Raw genomic sequence first — 8,995 nt, 5'->3', positions numbered from 1 at the left:
TCTTAGCATAATATTTTCAAGGTTCATCCATGTTGTAGCATGTATCAGAACATCATTCCTTTTGATGGCTGGATAATATTCCATTGTGTGTAAGGACCACATTTTACTTATCCAAGTCATCTGTTGATGGACACTTGGGTTGTGAGTGAGGAGAGGTGCTGGAAGAGAGAGGCCTGGCCTTCACAACCCCACTTCTGCAGAGATAGCCTAGTGTCCCTGAGATACCCGAAGGGTTCAGGCCAGGTGGCAGGGGCTGGACTGGGCTGGACTGGCATGGGAATGGCGAGAAATGGAATTGTGAACAGAGGACTTGGTGGGTATTTGAGCATTGTGTGACTGCCTTGTGTTTATCCCCATGCACCTGAAAGGAACAGCTCAGCTCTGAAACTCTTGGTTCCATTTTTTTACATTTGTGGTGTTTTCAGAGTCTCATCTGCCAAAGGTCTTAATTTCAGTGGCAAGAAATTGTAATTCCAGCTAAAAATTACAGGAGATTTAAGTTCCCTGACTCCCTTCATGTGTAATATTTATCCTATGTGTACATAAACAGTTTAAATATATATGTACATGCACATATAATCATTATTTGCCTTTAAGCAGACTATTATTATTTCTTTTCATCCTATTTAATGATGTTTATATTTCCTATCCATAATTCCAAAATAAACATGGAGAACTGCAAAAAAAGAAAGAAAGAAAAAGAAAAAGGAATGTTTCACCTTTGTTTGTTTTGAGGGGAGGTAATTAGGTTTACTTATTTATTTATTTTTTAGTGGAGCTACTGGGGATTGAACCCAGGACCCTGTGCATGCTGAGCACATGCTCTACCACTGAGCTGGACCCTCCCCCCTCCACCTTTTGACTATTGTGAACAATGCTGCAAGGGACATTGTCAGACAAGCACCTGTCTGAGCGCCTGCTTTCAATCTGCTTGGGTGTATACCTGGAAGTGTAACTGCCGAGTCATGGCAACACTGTTTAGCTTTTTGAGGAACTGTCAAACTGTTGTCAGCTACATCGCTTTACATTTCTACCAGCAATGCATGGAGATTCCAATTTTCCCATATTGTTGCCAACATTTGAGATTTTCCATTTTTTCATAGTATAGTAGGAGTGACATGGTATTTCACTGTGGTTTTGATTTGCCTCTGCTGACTAATGATGTTGAGCACTTTTTCATGTGTTTGTCGGCTATTTGTATATCTTCCTCAGAGAAATGTCTGTTGAAGTCCTTCGCCCATTTTTTATTTGGGTTTTTGGTTGTGTGTGTGTGTTTTGTTTTTGTTTTTTTATTTTTTGCTGTTGTTGAGTTGTAGGAGTTCTTTATATATTCTGGATATTAAACCCTTATCAGATTCATGAGTGTCAAATATCTCTCATTCTGTGGATTGTCTTTTCACTTTCTTGATAGCACCTTTTGATGCACAGAAGTTTTTCATTTTAATGAAGTCCAATTTATCTTTTTTTGTTTGTGCTTTTGGTGTCATATTTAAAAGAACAACTGCCAAATGCAGAATCATGCAGATTTGACTCTATATTTTCTTCCAAAAGTTTTATAATTTTACCCCTTAAATTTAGATTTTAATCCATTTTGAGTAATTTCTTAATATGGTGTGGATATTCAGTTTTCCCAGCACAATGTGTTGAAGAGACCATTCTTTCATTGAATGATCTTGGCATCCTTGTAGAAAATCAAATTAGAGATGTGTGGGTTTATATCTGGGATTTCAGTTTTATTCTACTGGTCTGTATGTCTAGCCTTATGCTAGCATCACACTGTTTTGATTACTACAGTTTTGTAGCAAGTATTGAAATCAGGAAGGATGAGTCTTCCAAATTTGTTCTTTTTCAAGACTATTTTGTCTATGCTGGGTCTCTTGAAGTTCCATATGATTTTTAGGGTAAGTTTTTCCATTTCTGAAAAAAATATTGTCAGGATTTAGTGACTGAATTGAAACTATTTATCACTTTGGATAATATTATCATCTCAACAGTATTCTTGCAGTCAGTGAACATGGGATGTCTTTCCATTTATTTAGGTTTTCTTTAATTCTTTTCAGCAATGTTCTTTAGTTTTCAGTGACAAGTCTTGCAGCTCCTTGGTTAAATTTATTTCTAAGTATTTTCTTCTTTTTGATGCTAGTGTAAATGGAATTATTTTAATAATTTCTTTTATTTTGTAGTGTTTGTTGCCAGTATATAGAAATGGAACTAATTTTTGTGAGCTGATTGTGTATCCTGAAACTTTGCTGAATTTGTTTCTTAGCTCTAATGGTGGGGGATGGGATATAGCTCAGTGGTAGAGTGGGTGTTTGGCGTGCATGAGGTCCTGGGTTCCTGGGTTCAATCCTCCACTAAAAAAAGAAAACAAGCTCTAATGGTGTTTTTTGTGGACTCCCTAAGGTTTTCTAGATGTAATATCATGTTTTCTGTGAGTAGAGATAGTTTTACTACTTTCTTCCCTATCTGAATGCCTTTTATTCCTTTTCCTTAATTAATTTCTCAAGCTCTGTATACTTTCATAGCATATATTTGCATATCAAAAAAAATTTTTGTATTATATGTGTACTCTTTCCTCATGAAAAAAATTTATAGCATGATGATTATTTTGCAACCTGCTTTTATAACACACCAGATTATAGAGCTGCTTTTTTTGGCCAACATATACAGATCTATCTCATTTTATAAATTGTTGGATAGTACCCTAATTATAGACACCAAAGTTTATTTACCTATTCCACAAATAGTAGATATTTAGGTTATTTCTAGTTATTTGGAATTTGGCATTTATATTTTAACTTAACACTGTCTTTTTTTTTTTTCCCCATGCAGAAGTTTCAAATTTTTATGTAGTCAAATTCATTATACTTTTTTTCTCTGGTGCTTCTGGGTTTGGGGTTATGCATGGAAAGTCTTTCTTTACTGCAAGACTATATTAAAATGTTCTTTTTTCTAGAATGTGTGGTAATTTTTTTTTTTATGTTTAAATCTTTAAACCTCTAGGAATTTATTTTGGCTTAAAAATGTGAGAGCAATCCAGTTTCATTTTCTTCTAAATATCTGTCTGGTTTTACCAACATCATTCACTAAATAATCCATCAACCAGGGAGTACTTATATAAAAGAAATATAAAGTTCAAGTTGAAAAAGTACTAGGACATTTTTACTCCTAGAAGGGCTATATAGACAAAGGCTTGCATTCAGTGCATTCAAGGGCAAGTCTCCTGAGCGAAGGTGAAACTTATCAACCGAAACTGAATTAAAGCCAGATTAGGGAGCTACTCTTCAGCCTAGAGTGGGAGACTATGGCTTCTAATTTGAGTGCCTTGCTCCTTCCTTTTATTCCAAATATCCCTCCTTTCCTACTTTTTTTTCTGTGAAATACAACTCAGTCACCACCTCATCCATAATGAAATATTTCTTTATTCTCCAAAAGTTTCTGTGTTTTCTCCTGCTCTACTTCAAGCACACATCAGAACATCCAGGAACACTTTTCAACTGTCAACTCTGAGAATAAGAAGCTGAAAATATGAAAGGTTTGACAGGAGATACTGGAGAATTGGGCTGATGCTGGAGACCAGAACACTGTATTAGAGCATAAGTAGGAGAAAGCTGGGGTCTAATGGGCATATGTGAGTATAATGTACTCAGTCCATGTAGAAATTAAGCCAAAATACAAATCTGAGAGCAGCATTTACAAAGACTAGCCAGGAAGTAGGGAATAGAAACAGGAAACATAGGACTTACTGATTTTTTAGTTTCCCGCGGTGGCTATCAGTGCCCTACATTGAAGATTTTAGTTATTATCAATTGATGAATGAATGAGGGAGTGCTGAACATGAAGTTAGACTCCAGTTTCCCTGTGATTAGCAGGTGATCTTGGGAAAGTCATTCAAATGCTCTTACCAATTTTCTTCATTGTAGAATGCAAGCAATAATATTGCACAGCCCCACTTCTGAGGATTGTCATTAGGACCAAAATAGACATGTTGTTTCAAAATGTGTAAATGCGTTTCAGAAATTGACACAACATTGTAAACTGACAATACTTCAATAAAAAAGAATGCAAAAAAAATGTGTAAAGGCTTCATAAGTTGTCATGTTCACATCAATGTTGCACCTAGGATCCTTCTTAGAGAGAGGCAGGGCATGCGTATGTCCATGTACAAATTTACAGATTCTTTCTTTTCGTCTTCTGTTTTTCCTCCTTTTTAACATTCTAAGTAATTTAATTTTCACTTACTTTAAAGGATAAATTTATCTCTAGCTTATACTAACAAAGATGCTATAAACAGCAAATTACACATCCTGGTCTATCTCACTTCTTCTCAAACAACTTCAGAGACTGAAGCTGCAAGCTTTTCTAAATATTGGAAAATCAAAATAATCATTTTATAAGTTATTGGCAGACACTTTCAAATGTGTTTTATACCTCAGCACATAGAATTGGAATTGTGTTTCAGAAGAAAATTGTTACTTCTTAAATGTCTAGAACTTGATTAAATGAGATGTCACTGCAGAAAGCTGAAAGCCCCATCTTCTGGTTATTTCTGAAATAAGGAAATCCTCCGTGGAAATGCTAAGAGTAACCTGGCTGCATTGCAGAGCCTGGGACTTAACATTAGAGTAGAATCAAGAAGGGGCAGAAATCTGATGAGACTAGCTCTCAAATTACTAAGGAGTAGTCTTGATTTCCATGAAGTTTACAAAATTCATTTCATCCTGAGTTTCTGTAAATTTTTTTTTCTAAACTTTCAGAGAAATTTTGGTTTTGGTCTAAAACTTCACATGTTTGGTATCTATCCAAGGACAAATTATTTTTGGAAGTTTTAGCAAATTTGTTCTCCCACTCCCGAATTGGTCAGTGAAACCAAAATAAAATTTTTCTGCCTTCAAAAACAAGTGTGTTTTTTAAATGTCAGGAACAAGAACTCCCGGAGAACACAAATCAATAACATGGGAGGAAGTGCTGGATAATAAGTCTCAAATTTTGTGGATTCTGAGGAGCTCTGATAGAGCTTTCTAACCCAAATTTGAAATGTTTGGTTACATTTGGACTCTATTTGGTTACAACTGGATTCTATTTGTGTCTGATAGACACAAACATTTCTAGAATAAATAAATGGAAACTGGAATATTTCTAATTGCTTGTAATATCCTTAAATTTCTTTCTAGAAAAAACTTTCTAGAAAAAGTACACAGACCAAAAATAATTTGATGCACTAAAATAACTGTTGACTTACTTTTTTGACTATTCATTAAGAGGGAGATTTTCAGTGACACATCTCTGGATATCTAAGAGAGACTTAGCTATAAAGCATTCCAAAGCCAGAATTTGAAATATGTGCATTCCTGATAGAGGTACAGGGAAACTTAAGAGAATTGTAAAAAGATCTAGCTTGGACCAATTCAATCTAAAATTTGATTAAAAGGGCAAGTTAAAATCAGTATCAGTAGATGAAGAGATCCCTCTTTAAAGTCAATATTAAATATTAGACACCTATTGTTTACATGATACACATGTTAGGCTGAACAATATATAAAATAAAATATATATTTTATGACAAGACAAGAAAAATTAAAAAAATTTTCTCTGCCTTTGGCCTCCTCTCTCTCCTCTACTGTCCACTGTGTATCTGCATTACGCATCGACCAAACCTCCCCTTTGGCAGAAATACCTCCTTTACCATAAGAGCAACATTCTCTTAGCACCAACAAGATAACTCCTTAAAGGATAACATTCTTTCTTAATCTTGTAAGAAACCATTGTGACCCATGACCACTGCTCATTTGGTACACATAGACCTGGATTGTGTAAACTGTCAATAATACATAATTTACTGTACAGCCCTCTGTCTTAAAACCTTACATAACTGTGCTTTGACCTCTAGTGGGCGGGACAGTTCTCAGAACTTTCTGAGAGATTGTTCCCAGGTTATAATCCTCAAGTTGGCCTGAGTTAAAAGTTTCCATTTCTTTCTTAGATCGACTGATTAATTTTTCATCAACAAATGGAAGTTACAGTGAGTTAAAGACACACTTTATTTGATGTTGGGGAAAATGAGATATTTTAACACATTAATATCTGTGATAAGGGCTGAGCACTATGTTGGCAACTGTGCTGAGGGTGACAACACTCACAGGAGAGACGACGCCTCAGACCTGCACCTTCACCAGGTGAACCATTTGGCAGAAAGAAAGATTCTCTCCTCTTACCCCTGATAGGTAAACAAGTGCAATAATCTGTACCAAAAATATTTTAACCTTGCAAAAATGAAATGTCAGGCATTTTTACAAATATAATTTCTTTACAGGGCTATATTTATTTAGATTGCTTTGACTACCATTAGAGCATTATGCAGACATAAGATTTTAATCATCTTTCCTGATAATGACTAAGTTTTAATGCCCCATACATACTAACTGAGGCTTTGGTTCTATAAAAATATTTTTGGAGGGTGCATTTTGGACAGAATTCCACAGAACCGTATTCCTGCACCTCACCCGTGGTTTCTGATTATATTCATTGAGCATGGATATTGATGACTTTTAGTGGCAAGTGTATATTTCTCTTTATTTCTAACTTTTGAGCTGGACACAGTAAACATAACATAGCACCTACTCCTGCATGTCTAGGCCTAAACAAAATGGTTAAGTAAAGATAAATCTTGTTCTACTTCTCCCTTCTAAATATTCACTTTTAATTATCCATAGAGCACCCTTTTCACCCACTCAGTCTAATTCCCAGAAGTCAAGGTCCCCTATGGAAGCCCATCTCCTAGGCTGACAACCTCACTCGCCACCAACCTGCTCCTATAAAACCTCATGAAGTTCAGAAACCTATTTTTTGACAACATTGCTCCCGTCTGGTTTATACTGGGTAATCTCAGATTATTTCTACCCTAAACTAAGCAAACCCTTTAGCTTAACAAGTACACCATCATCTTTGTCCCCCCAATTTTTTTTTTTAATTTTAAAACAAAAACATGACTACTATTTGCTGAGTGCTTTGTAGGGACCACGCTGTACTTGTGTAAGGGTATTACCTGCATATTTCATTTTGTCAAAAATTTCTCTGAAACATAGGCAGAACACTCTGACATAAATTTCAGCAATATTTTTTTTTCAAACCAGATCCTAGAGTAATGGAAATAAAAGCAAAAATAAACAAATGGGGCCTAATTGAACTTAAAAGCTTTTGCACATCTAAGGCTACCATAAACAAAATGAAAAGACAACCTACAGAATGGGAGAAAATATTTGCAAATGATGTGACCAACAAGGGACTAATTTCCAAAATATACAAACAGCTCATAGAGTTTAATATAAAAAAAAATGCAATCCAATCAAAAAATGGGCAGAAGACCTAAATAGACATTTCTCCAAAGAAGACATCCAGATGGTCAACAGGAACATGAAAAGATGCTCAATATCAGTAATTATGAGAGAAATGCAAATCAAAACTACTATAGTATCACCTCACACCAGTAAAAATGGCTGTCATTAAAAAGTCTACAAGTGAGGAGGGTGTAGTTCAAGTGGTAGAGTGCATGCTTAGTATGCACAAGGTTCTAGGTTTAATCCTCAGTATCTCCTTTAAAAATAAATAGACCTAATTGCCTCCCCTCACCAAAAAATAAAAATAAAATATTTATTTTTTAAAAAGTCTACAAATGATAGATGCTGGAGAGGGTATGGAGAAAAAGGAACCCTCCTACACTGTTGGTGGGAATGTAAATTGGTGCAGCCACTATCGAGGACAGTATGGAATTTCCTTAGAAAACTAAAAATAGACTTATCATGTGATCCAGAAATCCCACTCCTGGGCATATATTGGGGGAAAATTATAATTCAAAAAGACACATGCACCTCAGTGTTCATAGGAGCACTATTTACAGTAGTCAAGACAGGGAAACAACCTAAATGTCCATTGACAGATGAGTGGATAAAGAAGATGTGGTATACACACACACACACACACACACACACACACACACACACACACACACACACAATGGGATATTACTCAGCCATAAAAAATAAAATAATGCCATTTGCAGCAACATGAATGGACTTAGAGATTATCATATTAAGCGAATTAAGTCAGACACAGAAAGACAAATAACATAATAAGATGTCGCTTATAGGTGGAATCTAAAAAAAAGATACAAATTTTATTTACAAACCAAAAATAGACTCACTGACATAGAAGACAAACTGTGGTTACCAGGGGGTGGGGGGAAAGGATAGATTAGGAGTTTGCAATTAATAGATACATGTTACTCTACATAAAGTAGATAAACAACAAGGACCTACTGTATAGCATAGGGAACTATATTCAATTTCTTATAATGAGCTGTAATGGAAAATAATCTGAAAAAAAATATGTATCTGTATGTAAAAATAAATAGAGAAAGCCAGGTGAGGAGGAGGGGAATTCTCTGAAATTGGAAATAGTAATAGTTTCATTTTTACAAATGAGGAAACTGAGCCCAAAGAACTTATATAAAGTGTCCAAGATCACAGCCTTAATGAGATGCAGAATTCAAAGCTCCATGACTAATTCCAGAGCCCTGGCTTAACCAGTTTACTGCACCTGTTAAAATACATGTCTTGACATAATAACTAAATGTCATGTGTGACCCTTGATTGGGTGGGAGATGGGGGGATTGTGGGGAGTGGGGGAAGCAGCAAAAAAGACATTTAGGGGACAATTTAGCAAATTCTTTTACCATGGATTTGTAAATATGTAATTACTATTAGTTTTCTTGTGATAATAATTTTGTAGTTAAGTAGGAAAATGTCCTTATTTTTAGGCAATGAAGTATCCAGGAATGAAGTTTCATTATGTCCTCAACCTTTCAGATGATTTAGTTAAAAAAATGTGTGACATGCACACAAGGGCGCGCCCTCACACAGAGCAACTGTTGGCATAATATTAACAACTGTTGAATCAATGTGGATGTTCATTCTACTAGTCTTTCTGTTGCTGGTAG

This window comes from Camelus dromedarius, chromosome 1 (assembly GCF_036321535.1).
Source record: "Camelus dromedarius isolate mCamDro1 chromosome 1, mCamDro1.pat, whole genome shotgun sequence".
NCBI classification, from domain to species: Eukaryota; Metazoa; Chordata; class Mammalia; order Artiodactyla; family Camelidae; genus Camelus; species Camelus dromedarius.
This window is presented reverse-complemented; position numbering follows the sequence as displayed.